We start from the raw sequence: 21,584 nt of genomic DNA on the forward strand, positions 1-21,584 counted from the left end.
TTATCTTTACTTAAACAATACTCAGGTTAACTCTCAAAAGGTCCAAAGGCCCAATAATATCTGGATTTAATATATTAAAGCCAAATGTTGTCTATTGTTGTCTCCGTTTCAGAAACCTCTGAACAATCCTGGGCAATGTGACGCCTCAATAAATCTTCTAATCCGGGAGTCAAGAATCCCTCTGACTTCCGACATAATTCATACAAGGCTGTCACTCCAGTTATGATGACAAATGCAAGGCCAGAAACCATCATTGTCATTAAAAGGGAGAAGGACAGATGGTCGTAAAGGAAAGCCACCACAGCAATTTCAAGAAACAAAACTATTAATCCAGTATAGAAGCAGCAAAAGCATCTGCAGAGTCTGTGTGGCAACTCCTGCTCTCGTCTCTGAGGGGCCGCAATCATGACGGATCTCATCTTCAGGGATTAAAGGGAGAAGAAACAAAAGTTTGACCAGGAACTTAGCTTCCCAATTGGTGTGACACTGCTCTTAGATAGGTTTACAATTACGTTCACTGAGTCAACAAATGTTTCTTTAAAAATTTTAATAAAAAATTTAAAATCCTTGAAAGTATAATGCAAAGGGCTAGTTTCTAGGACAACCAGGGAGTTGACTCCCTGTTTTCTTTTATTAATTTGATGAAGTTTAGTGATTTTCCTAATTTGAACCCACCCCTGGTGGTGCAGTGCCTAAGGCATTTGACTACTAACCAGAAGGCTGGTGTGGTGGTTCAAACCCACCAGCCACCCCTCAGAAGGAAGACTGGGCAGTGATACCACCTTGAAAACCCAAGGAGGGGTCTCTATGAGTCAGATCCAACGCAACAGCAGTGAGTATGGTTTTTTGGTTTTGTATTCCTGATAGGGAGCTCTGGTGGTGTAGTGGTTAAAGCACTCAGCTACTAACCAAAAGGTTGGTGGTTCAAACCCACCAGCTACTCCTCAGGAGAAGGATGAAGCAGTCTGCTTCTGTAAACATGTACAGCCTTGGAATCCTATGAGGCAGTTCTACTCTGTTTCAAAGTGTTGCTATGAATTGGAATTGACTTGATGGCAGTGGGTTTGGTTTTTGGTGTTCTATATTCCTGAAATAAACGTTTATAGGTATTCTTTACTGCATTAAAACTGTATAGGTAATCTGCTAGCACAAGGGTGATTTCAAGTTTTTGTGGTAGAGTACTCATAAAGAGAAGATACAAGTTGAAGAATTAGCGGTGAATGTTGGCACAATGTGAAAAACGAAACCAGTGTCACGGTAACAAATTGTGGAAAAATTCTTAAATGAGAACCTAATTGCTATGCAAACTTTCACCTAAACCACCATAAAATATTAAAAAAAAAATTAAGGATGCAATATCATGAAGTCTACCACTTACTCTGTAAGTATTCAGCAAATATTTATTTAAAAATAAATTATATACACATGTCATACCACAAACCAAGAAAACCAAACTCACTGCCATCAAGTTGACTCCGATTCATAGTGGCCTCCCATTAGGTTTCCAAGGCAGTAAATCTTTCTGGAAGTAGAATGTTCCATCTGCCTTCTGTGGAGCAGCTGGTGGATTTGAACTGCCGACCTTCTGGTCAGCAGGCAAATGCCTTAGGCACTGCACCACCAGAGCTCCTTCGTCATACTACAGTTATGGCAAAATGTTACCAATATATTCCATCTAAGTGAAGGGCAGGTGAGTGGTCACTGTGCTTTTCTTCCTACTGTTTCTGTATACACGTAGTCTCTGATTCACGATGCAGTTCTGACTGTAGTAAGAGTCCTGGAGTATGAGTCCTATACCTCTTTTGTTTAGTTTTCATTATTATTGCATTTTATTATCAGCATCTTTATAAATCTGATCTTTGATCATCTGGGAGTGAACATCTGGGAATGATGACATCAAGTCAATTACATGCTGCAACATTGTATGCAGTACATAGTACTAACAATAAGATGCACCAAAAAACAAAATGAATAGACAATTGTAAGTGCAGATCATCGTAACTTGAATATGTCGACGGGGACTAGCTGGATTTTAAAAATTATCTGATTAAATGGTTTTTTTTGAAGATGATTTTATTTGTTTTGTTAGAAATTTTTACCTGCATGTTTTAAGCTGGACAAGGCCTCAGTTTTGTCAGGGAAATGATAAGCGTTGGGGTCAGGGTGACGCTACCTTTGTAAAATGATTTCAAAGCTTTCCAGAGCACAAAGCAGACAGCCCCTCAGGTCATTCCTGACCACCTTTCGCATTTCTCCTAGAGAGAATGGTCTGTTTCAAGTTTCTGTCTTTCCGTGAGGTGATTTAAGTTGCCTTCAATTTTGTTAAGTTTTGCTTTCAAGGAAGCCATCCGTTTTGTCTAAAATGTCAAATATATTGGTAGGAAGTTATACAGTATCTTTGACTGATCGTTATTATCTGACTCTTTGTCTCATTCATAAAATGCTAATCTTTCCATTGGTTTACCAGGGTTTTATCGATTTTTCACCTTTTTCAAGAGTTAGTTTTTAGTTTTATCCACGAAGCATGATATCTGCTTTCCAATTTGTTATTTTAGGTTCCCTTACTCAATCTCTCTTCCTTTTGCTTTTTAAATTTTTTTTCTAGTTCCTTAGGTGGAAGGCATATTTTATATTCAGCTTTACTAAATAATTTCTAGCCAAGACATCATAGACAACGTTATTGTAAGGGGCAGTCTGGGGAACATATTCCAGCACACAGAAGACAAAAAAGGTGCACTGTCCACAGAGAACATCAACAAAGTTAAAAAAGAAATAAAACTATAGAAAAACAGACAGACCAAGGGCACACCAGGAAGCCCACATCTGAGGAAACACAAAGGTCACTCAGAAAGGACAAACCTGACCTCACCTGGTCTGTAATCAGAAAAGGAGAATCTTTAATGGCTTCCAAACACACCAGCACTTAAAAAAAAAAAAAAGTGGTTTTCTTTACCTGGTATTAAATGCAGCTCTTTAAGAACCGAAACAACCAAACAGCTTTCAAGATGCAGTGCCAAACACAGCTCTTTCTGTTTCTTTTATTGGAGTTAGAATCTCCTGTAATTGGATAATTGCAATAACATGGATTCTCCTGGGGACCCACTTTCATTCAACAGCTTAGATTCTTCCTAATTAACCCAATAATACAAGGACCTGAATGCTGAAGGTTTGAGAAATCCCTTAAAGGAGAAATGAGAGACATGCATTTGTTATATAGTAGCTGATGTCAGGGAGCTCTGGTAGCATAGTAGCTAAGGCACTTGACTGCTAACCAGAAGGCTAGCAGTTCAAACCCACCAGCCACTCCTCGGAAAGAAGATGGGGCAATCTACTTCCGTAGTGATACTGCCTTGGAAACCCAAGGAGGGGTTGCTAGGAGTGGGGTCCGACTCGATGGCACATAGCAACAACAACAAGCTGATGTCATGTACTGTGTCAAAAAGTAAGAAATCATTGATTGCATTAGTCAGGCTGTTGATGGAATCATGGATTGTATTAGTCAGGCTGTTGATGGGTGGCTGTTTTGTTGGCTTGCACCTGAAGGTTTGGTCAGATGAGGGGAGGCTGCTTCTCAGACAGCCCACACTTTGCACCAGTGCTTCCCAACCATCCTTGATTAGGAGAAGCCCTCTGTTCCTTTGAAAGCAGTGCAGGGTCATGCAAACAGTTAATGCACTTGGCTCCTAAACAAAAGGTTAGCGATTTGAGCTCACTCTGAGGTGCCTCTAAGGAGCTTTGGTGGCATAGTGCCTAAGGCACTTGACTGCTAAACAGAAGGCTGGCAGTTCAAACCCACCAGCCACTCCTCAGAAGGAAGGTTGGGCAATCTACTTCTACAGTGATACTGCCTCGGAAACCCAAGGAGGGATCACTATGAGTTGGGGGCAACTCAAAGGCATACAACAACAATGACTAAGGTGCCTCAGAAGAAAGTCCTGGCTATTTCCTTGCGAAAGATTGGCCATTGAAAACCCTACGAACACAGTCTGACTCTGACACACATGGGGTTACCATGGGTTGGAGTTGAATCAGAGCCAAGTGGTGGTGGTGGTAGTGGCTTCTTGAAAGGCCAGTTCACTAGGCTCTTCCATGGAGGATCTGGCAGCAGAACCAGCTGTGGGCATTTCCACAGCCCCTAGAGAATTCTTACCATCGGTGAAGACTGGGGAAACACAGGGCTTCCCAGCTCCTTGCCTCTGGACATATAGGGGGTCTCTTCTTTTGGGAATGTATTCTCGTTTCCTGATTATCTTATAAATTGTCACTGGGATATTGATAAAAGCTATTTTTAAAAAATTGGATCAGTTTTAAAAATTGGGAAAATACAAGAAAAAGTCAAGTAGATACAAGGTCACTAGTTATCCCACCACCTAGAAACAGTCCCATTAATGATTTCCTCTGGTGTCTGCAGACATGTGACATGTTCTACTCTATCATGATTTTTTGAAATCCTGTATTGTTAGACTTTGTTTACCATTTCTCCCCCTTGTAAATGATTTTCCTTGAATATACCTCCTCACCATCATTTTTTTGAAATTTTTAGTTTGTGCCTACATTTTTATTTCAATGAGCTCCTGCTTTTTCTTACTTATTCTTTATAACTTCCTATCCTCATTTCACTTATGCAATTTCTCCTATGTGTTGAAAATGTCAATTATAAGTTGAAAGAGATCTTTTTCCTCCTCCTACTGTCTCCATGTCTTCTAAAGTCCTTTGAGATTGTCTACAGTAACAGCTGCTTTCTGAAAAGGCCCTCATTTCTGGGCTCTCCCTTCCCATTTCAGAGAGGCACCAAAGAACAATTGGGTATGGCTGGTTGACCAGTGGGCTTTCCAGGGTGAGTAGGTGGCGTGGTAAGTCATCATATTCAAATATCAGTTGAAAGAGAAGGGAAGAAGTTCCCTGGCTAGTTATCTCAAAAAAAGAATCTACCAGTCTCCAGCCTGAGTGAAAGGAATGGGGAACACATCAAAAGGGCAGGATAGCAGTGGGGAGTGTCCTGAGGTTAGTGACTGTAGTTTTAAAGGAAGCCTTTCAACCTTATTGAATGATTTGTTCCAAGATGTTGGCCTTCTTGGATTCATGTACGTGAGGATGTAGTTCTGTTCAATCAGTTTCCATAGATTACCAGGCATGTGGAGTTAGAAGAGGGAGAAGAGTTGGCAAGTATTTCCAAGAGGAAAATCAATTGGGACAAGAAGAGAGTCAAAGTGCTGCGTGAGTTAGGAGACAATTGTATCAAAGGGTTGGGTACCTCCATCATGTTGGAGAATTGTCAAATGAGGGATCAGGGGAGAGTGATCCAGAAGGACAAGAGAACTGTGGGGAGAGAACAGGCTGTCTGAAGTGATGACAAGCTCCAGGACATGACCATGGAGTGAGAACCTGAGGAGAGCAGGACATAGATGTGAAGAGGGCTGTGAGCTGAGCACCCACAGTCTGGGATGGGTCGGTCCTCTTTGTGTAGGTTAAGATCTGCAGGTGTGATGTGAAGGCCAGCTAGATCTTCAGTGATGGTAGGAAGAGAGCAAGGAGGTTGGTAGATGGAGAAACTGGTTCATTCTTCTGACATTAGTAAGAGAACAAGGACTTCTGCAGAGAGAATTCATAGATGCAATAGTGAACAAGAACATTTCAAGATCCGTTAATAAGATTTTCAGAAGCCAGTGTTTATTAGTGTTTAAAAACAATGTTCAAGAGACCCCAAATTTCAAGGCCGCAGAGAGCAGGTTCAGTATACAGTTATAGCTGGGAGATGGAGACGGGCCCCTCTATCATTGAGGACTCTGAATCGTGTTGGGTGCTTGCATCCCTCCTTGCTGTGGCTCGTCCTAGTCTCGTGGTTCTCCGTATGTTCTGGTTCATCCCACACTGGGCTATCTCTCCATTAAGGACAATAGAAAAGACTTCCACGACTCTAATTGTTATTCCAGCAAAGAAAGACACAAAGTCAGAGGAATCATGCACAATGACGGTGTTTCCCAGAGCCATGGTCCCTAACCCCATGCAGTTAACAAGCAAGAATTCAGAGTGAGATAAGTACAAGGGCTCTTCTGATCTTCTTCTTCATAGAGTGGTCTCCAAATGATGAACTTAGATATATTGGAACATCATGCTTTATTTGCTGCAGTAGTTAAGAACAAAATAATAGGGGTCAGAGACATCAAAAGGATGAGTAGAAACCTTCCTTCTCTGGTGAAGACATTGCTGTGAACTGAACCTGCCATGAGTTACCAATCAGAGCTTGGAACACCCTCTCTAGTATCCTGTAGGAGTCCCTGGGTGGGACCATTTGGTTAACACACTCAGCTGCTAACTGAAAGGTTGGTGGTTCGAGCCTTCCTAAGGCCCTTTGGAAGAAAGTCAAGATCTACTTTCCAAAAATCAACCGTTGAAGGAGTTTAATTATTTTCCCTGCTTCCCTAATGCTTGACCATCTTTGCAGTCCTCATATAAATTCTCCTAGGCTGCTTTTTTATCCTTGTAAAATAGATGGTGTTTTATATATATATTTAAAAACAAAATCAGATTATAGGTTTTTTTGAGGGGGGGATTGAGTACTAGTTTTGGGTACTAAGAGTGTTATTTCTGTTAAGTGAATTGGGAAGCTTTGCATTATAATGGCAACAACTTAGGATTTGTGTGCAAGATATTATTACTCATTTCAGTCAGATCTCACTGCCCTTTCTATTCCAATTTTTAGGTTTTTCTCTCTTGATTCAATTTTGATAACCAATGTTTTCCCAAACATTCATTTTGCCTCAATTTTCAAGTATATTGATAGGAAGGTGGGTATATCTCCCCCTTTTTTTTTAAGTTTGACTATCTTTCCTCTCTTGTTTAAATGGTGTTTGTCTTGTTTGGCTTTTCCAGAGATTTATTGATCTACAACTTTTTTTTTTTTTTTTAATTACCTTCTGGTTCTGTCTACTAATTATAGAGTTTGTTTTCAAACTGGTCATTTCCAGTTTTTCTCTTTTTAAGCCCTTCCTGAATTCTACAGGCATATGAATTTTCCATTTCCTTAGGTTGCATGATTTTCACTTTTTGTTTCAGAAAGTACTGCCAGTTTATTCAGAAAAAATAAAACCCAGCACCATAAAGAAAAAAATGACTGCAGTTCACCATTAGTTAAATTAGGACATGACATGTCAACATGAGGGAACATATTTATAATTAAGAACTTTACAAATCAAGGGAAAAAAATCCAGTAGTCAAGGGGTAAAAACCAGAGACCTACCTCTGGAGAAATGCAAACTGTACATTAATAGACATAAAATGTTACCCACCTTAGCAAACAGTAAGAGTCTTTAAAAAAAAATTCTTAAGGAACTTCTAAACACAGCAAAAAAGGAAGTTGCTAATTTTATTTTTTTAAAATTATAGTTTCTCTCACCTGGTATAAAAGGTAGCTTTGTAGGAAAAATAAAATATAACAAAAGCAGTTTCCCCAAAACAGCCAGAGACTCTGGAGATGAATTGTCCTTGGGATGAAAGACTAGGCCACACAGGTCTGTTTCTTTTCTGTGGATTATACTCCCGATTGGATATGGAAATAATATGGATTCTCAGTGGAGAGAGCAATTTCCACACATCAGAGTTGCTTTTTTTTCTCAATTAACTCAATAATATAAAGGCCTCTGTACTACAGGCTTTGAGGAAATTCTTTATAAGGAGAGTCTGGAGGCAAAGGCACCTAGCAGTTCACTTGAAAGTTCTAAGTCAGAATGCTGTTGTTGGGTGCTGTCTCCGGATCGTAGTGTAAGAATAGGGTCAAATAAAATAAATGAAACAACAAATATATACGATTATGCATTACATCTGTAAGTCAGTAGAATGAGGTAATAGAAGACCTGTTTTACGCTCGTGTTTTTCAGTTAGTGATCTCACCTGCTGGGAGTTTGGGACCAGGGTTACTACTAAGGGAAGCTGCAGTGCAGTGAGTTAACTTCCTATGACCCTTTAAGCCATAGTCGTCCATTTGCAATATGTTGTAAATCCTAGCCTCTCTGCCAGTGTTAGGGTCTCATTTCAGGGTGAGTTTTCTGTTGTGTTGATGAGGCTGGATTAGGGCTGACTGTATCCTGAGTCCCGGCTTGCTGGACTCTAGTCATGCTTAGGTTCCTTGACAGTGTCTGTGTGAACGCTCTGCAAAGTTCACTCTTGCAGAGGATCCTGCCTCTGGTTCGTCATCATCTCACTCCTGCTTCTTGGGGCTTGAGACAGCAGCCAGTCATCTGACCTCCTGACTGGGGTTCATCAGCCCCTGCAGCCACATGAGTGAGGAGACTCCACCAGACCATGCCTGACCCATGGATTTGGGGCTTGCCAACCTCCACCACCATGTGAGCCATTTCCCTGGCAGTTTGTGAGTTCTGTGAGACATCACAGAGAAATAGGGCCCCTAAGACAGGAGGGAAAGTACTGTTGGAAAGAGGAGGAGTTGATGATGTTGGAGATGATGGAGTGGTGCAGCGGTTTGGAAAACATGGACACTTGGGACATCTTAAGCCTCAATCTCACAGGGACTCACCTTGTGCTGATCCTTCTAAGAGAAATTATCCAAGCAGAAGGTAACATGTAGTTACCACACACTTTATGCCAGTATTTCTCAACCTCCCCTGAGTATGATAATCACCTGGTCACTTGTTAGAAATGCAGATTCCTAGGCCACAGCTAGGAAAATTCCAATTAAGTATATCTGCAGTAGAGCACATGAGTGCACATTTTTCACAAGTGCCATCCCACTTACCACCCACCTACAATGATCAGCAAAGATTTCTTTAACCTTTTATGCATTAAAGGGCGTAAGGTGAAGGAGTGCTGCATTGTTTGCCTGTTCAAAAATAATTTTATAAAAGAAAATCTTGGGAAGACTCAACAAAAAAACTATTGGAACTAATAGAGAGGTTCAGCAAAATGGCAGGATACAAGGTCAACACACAAAAATCAGTTGGATTCCTCTCCACCAACAAAGAGATCTCTGATAAAGAAATAAGGGAAATAATACCATTTACAGGAGCTCTGGTAGTGTAGTGCCTAAGGCACTTGACTGCTAAGCAGAAGGCTGGTGGTTCAAACCCACCAGTCACTCCTTGGAAGGAAGGTTGGGCAATCTACTTCTGTAGTGATACAACTTTGGAAACCCAAGGAGGGGTCGCTTTGAGTCGGATCCAACCCAACGGCACATAACAACAACAACAACATACCATTTACAATAGCTACTGTAAAGATAATAATAATAATAAAAGGAATAAACCTTACCAGAGACACAAAAGACCTATACAAAGAAAACTATAAAACACTGCTACAGGAGACAACAAGGGAGCTACATAAATGGAAGCACCTGCCTTGTTCATGGATAGGTAGAATGAATATTGTGAAAATGTCAGTACTACCTAAAGCGATCTACACATTTAATGCAACCCCGATCCAGATGCCAACAAAATTTTTTAAGGACATGGAAAAACCAATCACTAACTTCATTTGGAAAGAAAAGAGACCTCGGATAAGCAGAGCACTACTGAAGAAGAACAAAGAGGAGGGTCTCACACTCCCAGATCTTAAAACCCACTATACAGCCACAGTAGTCAAAACAGCATGGTATTGGTACAATGATAGACCAATGGAACAGAATCAAAAGTCCAGAAATAGACCCATCCATCTATGGACACATGATCTTTGACAAAGGTCCCAAACCCATTAAATGGGGAAGAGACAGCCTCTTTAATAAATGGTGCTGGCAAAACTGGATATCCACTTGCAGAAAAATGAAACAAGACCCATACTTCACTCCACACACAAAAACAAACTCAAGCTGGATCAAAGACTTAAATGTAAAACCCCAAACTATAAAATTCATCAAAGATAAAATAGGGGCAAATCTAGGAGCCCTAATTTAGGGCATGCTATCAAACATAACCCACAATGCACAGGAGGTAGAACAGAAGCTAGATGACTGGGACCTTTTAAAAATTAAATTCTTATGCACATCGAAAGACTTCATCAAAAGGGTAAAAAGAGAACCTACAGATTGGGAGAAAATATTTGCCTATGACATATCTGACAAAGGACTTATCTCCAAAATCTATTGAAAACCTCAACACCTCAACACCAAAAAGACAAACTACCCAATTCAAAAACTGGCAAAAGACTTGAACAGACACTTCACTAAAGACAATATGCTGGTGGCCAACAAACACATGAGGAATTGCTCACGATCATTAGTCATTGTTGTTGTTGTTGTTATGTGCCGTCGAGTCGGCCCCGACTCATAGAGACCCCTCCTTGGGTTTCCGAGGCAGTATCACTACGGAAGTAGGATTGCCCAACCTTCCTTCCGAGGAGTGGCTGGTGGGTTTGATCCGCCAGCCGTCTGGTTAGCAGGCAACTGTCTTAGCCACTATGCTACCAGAGCTCAATGATGAGGTATCATCTCACTCCAGCAATAATAGCCAAGTTCAACAGGACAGAAAATATCAAATGCTGGCAACACTGTGTAGAGATTGGAACTCTTGTGCACTGCTGGTGGGATTGTAAAATGGTACAACAATTGTGGCATACAATATGGCATTTCCTTAAAAAACTGAAAATAGAAATACTATTTGACCCAGCAATTCCATTACTAGGAATATATCCTAAAGAGGTAAGAGACAGCATATGAACAGACATATGCACACCTATGTTCATTGCAGCACAATTACTATAGCAAAGAGATGGAAACAACCTAAATGCCCATCAACGGATGAGTGGATAACCAAATTATGGTACATGCACACAATGGAACACTATGCTACATTAAAGAACAGTGAGGGATACACATCATCTCACAATGTGGATGAACCTGGAGGACACTATGCTGAGTGAAATAAAGTCAATGGCAGAAGGACAAATACTATATGAGCCCATGACCGTAAAAAGACAAAGAAAGGTTTGCTTAAGAAAAGGAGTTCACTTTGTAGGTTACTGGGGTGGGGAGGGAAGGGAGGGATTAATTTCAGGCTAATTGGGGCCCACATGCTGACGCAGGTAAGGGGAGGGATGTATAGAAAGAGTCTGTGGCCACCATGATAACATTAGGAAAAGGGAGGACACCAAATTGTGCACATAAGAGATAGACAACAGATGCTAATACCAACCAGTTGTATCCACAATATTGCATTACCATTAACACCAAACACCAGGCTACAGATAAACACATAAACATCTGAGAAGATCAGATGGGGGTCAGTGAACAAGAGAATACTCTAGACCAAGGACAGATTCAGTGGAGGCTAAACTTGTACAGGTACCAGTGATATAAAATATCTGCAGTCCTTATAGAAACAACAGAAGACAGATATAGAGTCTGTGGGAGAGAGATCCAATGGATCTACTGACTCAGGACCATAGTACTGGGGGACACCAGATTCAATTGGCACAACAAAATACATGAAAGTCTCGTTCCTCATCCTGCATTGTTGAGTAGTGACTGGGGTCTTACGAGCTCTCAAGCGGCCATCTAAGATGCAGCTAATGGTCACCTATCATCAGAAATGAAAAAGAGGGGAGAAGGGGGAAGCAAGGGCATTTGGAAGCAATTAGCCTTAGGACACGATGGCCCTCAAGACCAGAAGAACTAGATGGTGCCCAGCTACCAATGCCAGCCACTCAGGAAAGAATCAAATCTGGAGATCCTGGATAGAGTGGGAGGAAAAACATGGAAAAAAATCCAAAAACTCAATAATGACCAGAATTGCTGGTCAGATGGAGTCGGGTGAGACCTCCAACACTATGTCCTTGGGATACATTCTGGGCCTGGAATAAAACTCACTCTCAGGGGCTGGCTCTCAGCCCAATAATAAACAAGATGTACACACAGACCACTCAACCCAGAGTGACGCACCCACATACTCTATGGAAATGCATCCCTTGGAACAATCAACCACAGGGCACCAGAGGGGCAACATTCGCACAGAGGAAAGGCAGGACACACAGGAGCGCATAACTATGAGCGGTATGGGAGAAGGTTACTGGGCAGGGAGGGGAGGAGACTGGGTTAGGATTGGGGATGGTAGATGGAGAGTGAAACTAAATGTACACATAACGTTGAATGTAAAACAAACTCTGCTCTGTAAAAATAAAATAAATAAAATCAGGAAAAAAAAAGAAAGAAAGAAAATCTTGGGAAATATAGAGTAAAAGAAAAAAATAATAACTTACCATAGGAAAAAATATGACAAGAAAATATGTGAAAATAGTAACTATTATGTTTGGGAAGTACAACTATGGATATTATTAAAAGATTTTTAGGCTAAAGAGAATACAGCATATTTAAACTCTTTCATGGTTGCATTCCCACTTCAGAGATGGAAAAACCAAGGCACAATATTTATTTATGGTTATTTTCAAATAGAATATCAAAAATGGCCTACATGTAAATTAGTGAGTGGGAGAAAGATATAGCAGTGTGCTTCCATAAAGATTTACAGCCTTGGAAACCCAGTGGGGCAGTTCTACTCTGTCCTGTAAGTTTGCTATGAGTTGAAATCAACTCAATGGCAATGAGTTTGGTTTGGGATTTTTAAGATTAGTGAAAGAAGCCCCGAAGGCATATGGTTAAGTCCTTGACTGCTAACCGAAAAGCTGGCAGTTTGGAACCCCCCATCCCCCAACCCCGTGGTTCTGTAGGAGCACACAACAGCAACAAGATTAGTGAAGAATGACCAGGCAATACTATGAGGTGGAGACACTAGATGACTTTGCCCTATGGACCTAACTCCTTGAAACTACAGGGTTTAGGAGGTCTCTTCATTAGACAATTTGAGAATGTACCATCATTTCTTTAGGTTCTTCAGTAAATCATGAGGATAAGAAGTGATATGGTTAACTTTCCTTTCTTACAAACTTTTTTCCCTCTGGTTCTAAAAGTAATTTCTGCACCTTTTGGAAAATCTGGAAATTATAGAAACACTTAAATGTGGGACAACCTATAGTCTACCACCCAGAATAACCATCATTACCATTTTGCATATATTTTCCAGTCTTTTAATGCACATGTAGACTTTATCTAAGACAGAATTGGAAAGATAATGTCTATAATTCTTTACACCATTTGTACCAATCACAATGAATCATTATTGCATTGCAGTGCAGTGTAGAATTTCAGTGAACTGATCAATGTGCAACCATAAGGATTTAACCAAATCCTTGCTGTAGTGTAAGGAGCCCTGGTGATGCTATGGTTAAGGCATTGAACTGCTAACCAGAAGGTCAGGAGTTCATACCTACAGCTGCTCTGCAGGAGAAAGATGAGGCAGTCTGCTTCTGTAAAGATTTGCAGCCTTGGAAACCCTATGGGGGTCTCTATGAATTGGAATCAACTCAATGAAAGTGAGGGGGTTTTTTTGTTTTTTTTTTTTGTAGTTGTATTTAGTTGGTTTTCTGGGGCTTTTTTTTTTTTTTTTTTTTGCATAGTATAAATCAGTACCTTCCTTACATATAAATCATGAATTCATGGCACACATCTTTGATTATGTCTTTAATATAACTATTTGTAACAGTTTAATTGCTGTGTCAGTAGACAAGACCACTTTGGCGCTAAAGCTGGTCTTCCTCAGTGTAGCCATACCACTTTACTGTAGGCTTTAAATGTGAAATCAGTAGATCCCTTTCCGAGCAGTTGACAATGGTAGCTGGGCACCATCTAGTTCTTCTGGTCTCGTGGTCATATAGGCTGAGGTTCGCATGGTCCACTAGTCCCTTGGACTAAATGCTTTCATGCATCTTTGGTTTTTGTCATTCTTCTTTGCTCCAGACGAGGAGAGACCCGTTGTTGCAGCTAGATGGCTGCTCATGAGCTTTTAAGATCCCAGTCGCTACTCACCAAAGTAGGATGCAAAAAACTTTTAAAAAATTTAAAAAATGGTCATCAATATAGATATAATTTATTAAGCACCTACAACATACCACTTGCATAACCCTGAACCTTGCAACTCCCCTGCTATGATAAATATATTCTTCCCCTCTTTATGGAGAACTGAAGCTCAGAGAAGTCCCACAGATCACACTTAAGTAGATTTAGGATTGAAGTTCAGGTCTGTCTGTCTCTAGAACTTAGTATGTTCTACACCACTAGTGTGTTCCAGCCTGTTCGTGTTAGGGCATACTTGGAACAGGCCAAGATTTATATGGTACATTGGGATAAACTGGGGGAGATCCAGAGGCATCCATTAAGGATTTGTAGGGAAAATTCAAAATATTAAAAAATTACATAATGATTAAAAATTAAATATATTCTATTAGTGGAGATGTTAAATATATCCTTGGAAGAGAGAATGCTCCTTGGAAGCGAGAATGGCCAGACTTTGTCTCACCTACTCTGGTCATGTTGTCAGAAGGGACCATTCCCTGGAGAAGGATGTCATGCTTGGTAAAGTGGAGGGTCAGCAAAAAAGGGGAAGACCCTCAACAAGATGGATTTACACAGTGGCTACAATGATGGGATCAAGTATAGCAAGGTCTGTGAGAATGGCACATGACCAGGTAGTGTTTTGTTCTGTTGTACATGGGTCACTATGAATCTGAGCCAACTAGATGGCATCTAGCCACAGCATTAAAAATTCTTGCTCATCCAATAGTTAACAAGATGTACATGCAGACCACTCATCCCAGGATGACACACCCACACACTCAATGGTAATACATCCCTTAGAGCAATAGACCATGGGACACCAGAGGACCAACATTCAGACGAAGGAAATGCAGGACAAACAGGAGTGCATGAATGTGAGGGGTGCAAGGGGAGGGTTGTAGGGTAGGGAGGGGAGGAGTCTAGGTTAGGGTTGGACATGGTGAATGGGGAATGAAACCAAATGTACACATTACATTGAATGTAAAACAACCTCTTAAAATAAAAATAAAAATAAAAATAAATTCTTGCTTGTTAGTTGCTGTCAAGCTGGCTGCAACTCGTGGTGACAAAACAGAACAAAATGCTGCCTAGTCCAGCCCTGTCTCCATATTATTTGAAATAAATTTGTGTAAAATTCTCAAATAAAATGTCTTTTTAAAATTTTATTGTGATTTGTGTGAAAGTTTTGACCAAATCCATTTTCCATATAGGAGTTCATACACATTTTGTTTCACAGCACTGACTGCAGTCCCCACAATGCAACAGCTCTCTTCCCACTTCCTCCCTGTGGTTACCTCTTCCCTGGGTCCTTCTTGCCTATGCATTCCTGCCCCCTGAGCTATGTCCCTGGAGTATAATTCACACACTACCCTTCTGTTCTCCCACTATTGATTGTTCTAAGCAGTGTATCTACTTGATATAAATGTTCACTCCATATACCTGTTTGTTGTTTGGCTGGAAGCCACAGGAGTGAGTTCAATTCCAGACCTGAAGAGTAACTAGGGGCCATGGTCTCTGGGGTCTCACCAGGCTGTATCAGACCAGTAAGCCTGGTCATTTTTTTATGATTTTCAGTTTTGTTCCACATTGTTCTCCCACTCTATCCAGGATCTCCTGCATGGATCTCTTTCTGAGTGATTGACAGTGGTAGCTGGGCACCATCTAGTTCTTCTGGTCTCATGGTCATACAGGTTGAGGTTTGCATGGTCCACTAGTCCCTTGGACTAATTGCTTCCATGCGTCTTTGCTTTTTGTCATTCTTCTTTGTTCCAGACAAGGAGAGACCTATTGTTGCAGCAAGATGGCTGCTTGCAAGCTTTTAAGACCCTTGTCACTACTCACCAAAGTAGGATGTAGAACAAGGTTTTTGTTAGTATGTTATGCCAACTGAGCTTGATGTCCCCATGACCGTGGTCCTGAGCCCACAGGTCCAAGAGCTTGCACTATCAAGGTGGTTGGCTGTGTCTAAGATCAAATGAAATGTTCTTATATTTGTAAATGAGGCTTGAACTCGCCTCTGTGAACAAAAATTTTTCTTGCAACAGGTTGGAAGGTAATTCACATACCACAAAATGTAACCATTTGCCAGTGTACAACTGATTTTTATATAATCATGGGAGTTGTATACTCATTCCATTATTACTACCTAACTCTGGAACATTTTTTGTCACCCCAAAAAGAAATCCCGGTAATAGCCATGACTCGTTTTCCCTTCTACAGAGCACTCTACTGAGCCCCTGACCACCATGAGTCTGTCTCTCTCGATTTGCCTGTTCTGGACATTTCATGTAAATAAAAACATAGTCTGTAGTCTATTGTGTATGGCTTCCTGATGGTGCTCTTTGAAATACACAAATTTTTAATTTTGGTTAAGACCAATGTTTCCATTTTTTCTGTCTTCACATGTGCTTTTGGTGTCATAGGTAAGAAATCATTGCTGTGTCCAAGGATACCAAGATTTGCTCCTACATGTTCTTCTCAGCATTTTGGCTCTCACATTTAGGTCTATGATCTGTGTAAGGTTTGTATACTGTGTGAGAAAGGGGTCCAACTTCATTCCTTTGCATGTGGATACCCAGCTGTCCCAGCTCCATTTGTTGAAAAGACTATCCTTTTCCCATTGAATTGGCTTGGCACGCTTACCAAAAATTGTTTGATCGTAAATATAAATGCTCTGTTGGACACGGGGTTGCTATGAGTCAGAACTGACTTGACAGCACCTGTGGTAGTTGTTTGTGTGTCAGCTTGGCTGGGCCTGGTTGAGTGGCTGGGCAGCTGGTGGTAGTTATTCTCCATGATGAGACTGGCAATCAACTCCATGGTGGGATCTACCATAAGCAGCTGAGTAGCTACTGAGTAGCTGGGTGTGTGTTCTGCTTCCCATATATAAGCAGCAGCTTTGGGACTGGCCTCTAGCCTATGGCACGCTTGGACCCTGCATGTAGCCGTGTCGTTGCTCAGCAGCCTGCTATGCTCTGCCAACCTTGGGGCTTACAATGGACTTAAGTTAATGGCCTGCTGTGTGACTTGGCAACATCAGGACTGTGCCTTTTTACTTGTCAACCTTGGAGCTTCTCAGCCTCAGCAGCCTGCAGCTGTCTGAGTGAAGAAAGGCCTCTAGCTCCAGTAAGCCGGGAGCAGGAAGCAGAGCTGGACCCCAAGGTTGAGGGGCTTTCACCCAGCCCCTAGAGCCTGGTACTTTGAACTTGGATTTGAAGCCTCCAAAATGTAAGAGAATAAACTCCTGTTTGTTAAGGCCATCCCACTTGTGGTATATTCTTGTCAGAGCGGCACTAGGGAACTGGAACAGCACCTGACAATTTGTAGCTCAGGGACCTTGGCAGTTCATTGGTGGGATCCTCCCCTTCCATGTGGGAGACCTGGGTTTGATTCCCAGCCAGTGCTCCTCATGCAAGGCCACCACCTGTCTGTCAGTTGAGGCTTGTGTGTTGCAAGGATGCTGAACAGGTTTCAGCACAGCTTCTGGACCACGATGAACTCAGATGGAAGGACTGGCCATCTACTTCTGAAAGTTAGTCATCGAAAACCCTGATCACAATGACCTGACCTACAACTGATCACATGGGGACAGGACCAGCAGCATTCACTCTGTTGTGTATCATAACAGGGGCTGGCTGACTCTACAGCAGCCAACAACAGCTTGGAGCATGCATTCTTTGAGCGGTCACCCCACAGGCTAGCTCAGACACAACAGAGCTGCTGCAACTAAGCAGAAAAATCCTCTGAGATTTGAGCCACACCACCTGGTCTGCCTGTCTTCACCATAGGCCTGACCAGCTGCAGCACTGTTTCCTGGGTACCTACTACAAGCTTCTTCGAGAAACGTGAACCACTCGTCTATGGGGGCAGGGGCATGTGCTGTTGTTGGCTGCTAACTGATGCTCAGCGGCTAGAACACATCTGGACCATGCTCAGCACGTCCAAGTGGAACAGCAAGTGTCATCTGGCTCGTTGCTTCTGAGCACATTGTCCCACTCAGGCTACCCTCTGAAGAGCACCTCTTTCTCGAAAAACAAGAAGGGAAAAACTGACCCAAGGAATAGACCGACACATACGTGCAATAAAATTTTGGTAAAAGGCGGTGTACTGATTCATTGAAAAAGCAGCCCTGGCACAATGGTTAAGTGCTTGGCTGCTAACCAAAAGGCTGGCGGTTCGAACCCATCAGCGGCTCCACGGGAGAAGATTTGATGATCTGCTCCTGTAAAGATGACATACAGCCTAGGAAACGTTGAGGCAGTTCCACTGTTCTATAGGGTTGTGGGGAGTTAGGAAACCACTCGACAGCACCTAACAAACTCACTGCCATCGAGTTGATTCTGACTCCGAGCGACCCTTGCATTGAAGAGGGTTTAGACTATTCAAACTGCTTTGGAACATGCAGCTGTCAACTTGAGAAAAATGCGGAATCAAAATATCAAATACAAAAATGAATTCTAGGTAACACAGAGCACCGAAGGCATGAAGAAAAATTAATCTGGTTACATCCAGAATCTAAAGAGACACCAGACATTTGTTCAAGTGTAATTTTCGGAAAAGTAAACGCAAGACTCATACAAACATACAGTGAGTCCATGTCAAAGATTTTATTGAACACATTAATTCATGAGACAACAAGAAAGACATTAAAATGGTTCGAATGAGCATCTGATCCACAGAGGTTTAAATTCTCTAAGGAGTTCCCTGGTGGCACCAACAGTTAAACACTCAGCAGCTAATCCAAACATTGGTGGTTCAAGCCCACCAAGGTGCCTCAGAAGAAAGGCCTGGTGATCAACTGCTGAAGAATCAGCCATTTTCAACCCAGAGTCCGGTTCTTCTCTGACATACATGGAGTGGCCATGTTGCCCTGAGTTGGAATCGACTGGTTTGTACTGGTACATTCTCTGAGTAACAGAATTCATGGGTATTACCGTCAACAACAATCATTTGCTTAGTTATGGAAAGGAAATTTCTATATCGCTATCAGTTTTCGACAAGTTAACTTCTCTCTCCCCGCAGCCTAGTCAAAGTAGATCACCCTGAAAGCCCGCTAGCCGATGCCCAACACTCCCTTGAAAGGACACTCAGTAATCTCTAGCACATTTCCATCTTTCCCAATTTTTCCTGACAGGTTATTTAAAAAGTTAAATAAAATCATAGCCTGGCAACAAGTTAAGGATGTGAGGGAAGGTAAAAGCAAACAAAAAACAAAAATCTCTTACATATCAAGGACAACTAACCAATTGTCCTAGAAAAGTGAGAAAGGATACAATTCCAGGAGCCAAAAATATAATAAAGATACTTAACCTCACTTACAGGGAAATACACAAAAATCTAAGTTACAGATGTTCAAAAACCTGACATTTGGATATTGAGGAAATGTATGACACACAAACCACTGTACTGGATTTAAAAAGCCATTTGAACGTTCTCTTTCAAAGCTGTAAGCATGCTGCCCTTTCGACTCCACTTTCCCCATCCATAGGTTCTTGCGTATGGATATTCAATGCACACCAGCAAAGAACTGACGTGGAGTATCTATGAGCAGGACAGAAATTCTGTACATCAATAATCCATACCATGAGGCATGTAACATAAGCAGGTAACAGCAGTCTCTTAAGTGCTGATAATGAAATTTAAGACACACTGCTAAGTGAGAGAAAAAAAAAACCAAGCAGCCACACAGCATGCACAGCATAAGGCCACTTTTGTTTCATTTTCTAAAGTACACATTGTACAATGTTTCTAGTTAAGAATACAAGAAGGCGCAGGCTCAGGTGATTGGTTTAAGGTCAGTGATGGTTTTGTTACTGTCCTTATTAACACGGAGGGTCTGCGTCAATGGTCCCTGTTTCGCTGGGTATAGCTACTCGCTCTTCACTATAGTGCTCCTTCCTCCATTCACAAGACAGAGTGGCTTAGAGGCTTTAGCGCCCTTCCTGCATAATCTCCATCAGTCCCTTCCCCAAAAAGCACATATTGTTAAAAACGGTAAGCTCGGGTGGCAACAGACATGTTTCTCAGCCACCAGCCCTTCCTCCCTGCAGCCAACTGCTGCATCCCACATCAAAATTCTGAGCTTGCTCCTAACTTCATTAGGTAGGGCTCCTACCTGATGTTTTGTGCCTTAGTTTCTAATTCACACATGGCCCCCATTTTCACACAGGTCTCTACAGGGTTTCCAGTGGCAGTTTTTGGAAGTAGATTGCTATGTCTTTATTCCCATTTGCCTCCGGGTGGGCTTAAAACCGCCCACCTGTCTTTGGCAGTCTGCAGGAACTTAATGGTTACAGCGTGTGTGGATGGTTGGATGACTGGAAAGGAAACTGCTGAAACTTGGGGGCTGAATGGCAGAGTGTGACAAAATTGTTGAGACTGCATCATTCTTAAGATTGAGTCCACTGGAGAAAGATTCTGAAGTCAATCACTAAGGAAAAGCTGAGTGTCTATTTCACATATTAGTTTAAGTCTTGTAGGAAGTTAAGTGACATCGTTTTAGGTGAGTCAAAAGTACACATATGCCCTGATACTTCCTGTAACTTTAAGAATGAAAATGTCCCAAACTGAGTTATATTATTAAACAGGCAACACTAATCATTTCATGAGTGTTAAGCCAAGACTAGAATCTGGAGTTAAAAGTTAAAATACAGCCACCTAATCATTTGTCATTTGCTCTCTCTAGGACCATTACACTGATCACCACAGCCAAAATTTTATCTGTGGTTTTTCCATCCCATGCATGAATTCCTTTAGGACCCAAGGATTGACAAGGACCTCTTGTGGTTCATAAATTTCTAACTGGCATCTTGGTGTTGTGAAAATTAACATTAATTGTAGGCAGGGGCACAGGAGCAGTTGAAGGGAGAACAGAGTATGGAAGACCTTTCAAATATTAATTCGATGGCAAAAAATGTCTTTGCTGCTTAACCCTTTAAGCACATGTGGACTGAAAGTGGCAGAAGGGTTTTTAGTTCAGTGACAGTGTGACATTTAGCAATTTATCTCCATCCCCATTTTAATGCCTCAAGAAGATGGGAACACTGTGATCTTTATTACACTTCACCTTAAATACATTCAAGTCATTTGAAAATAATTTTTCTGAAAAACAAATAAACTAAAATTCAAATACTTTCTTCAAAACAAAAATGTTACCTTTGGTTTCCTCCCCCAGATCTGGTTTTATCCATTACATGACCAGGAATGCAAAGGAGATTCTAGAAAACTTTGCACTGCCTTCTGATGGCACATCAGCCACGTACAACCCTAACCCACTACAGAGCTCATTCACTGCAGCACAGCCCTCAGCTCTCTAAGCCCCTGCGTCCATGACTACTGCCTCAGCGCCTACAGGCCAGCCAGAAGCATGACCCTTGGACTTCTTAAGCCTTGGAAACCTAGTACCGTAATTTGGACACTTTTCATCACAACTGAGAATTACCACGTCCTCAACGACAGCCTCTCACGGTCTAATAAGTATTAGTATCTTACACAAGAGAAGCTTAAGTAAATGTGTTCTTTTCAATATAGAGCACAGGGTTATAGTTAAATTAGGTGCTCAGTGGAACAAGACGGTAGAAACATCTTCATCACATGTGATAGGTGCTAAACTACAGGCCTAAGAACTGCTTACTGTTGCAAATGCTGTATTTGGCCATAAGGTAGGGATTAAAAAAACAGTTATTCCCAGAAA

This window comes from Orycteropus afer, unplaced genomic scaffold, assembly GCF_000298275.1.
Source record: "Orycteropus afer afer isolate SDZICR_OR568_19922 unplaced genomic scaffold, OryAfe1.0 scaffold00061, whole genome shotgun sequence".
NCBI lineage: Eukaryota > Metazoa > Chordata > Mammalia > Tubulidentata > Orycteropodidae > Orycteropus > Orycteropus afer.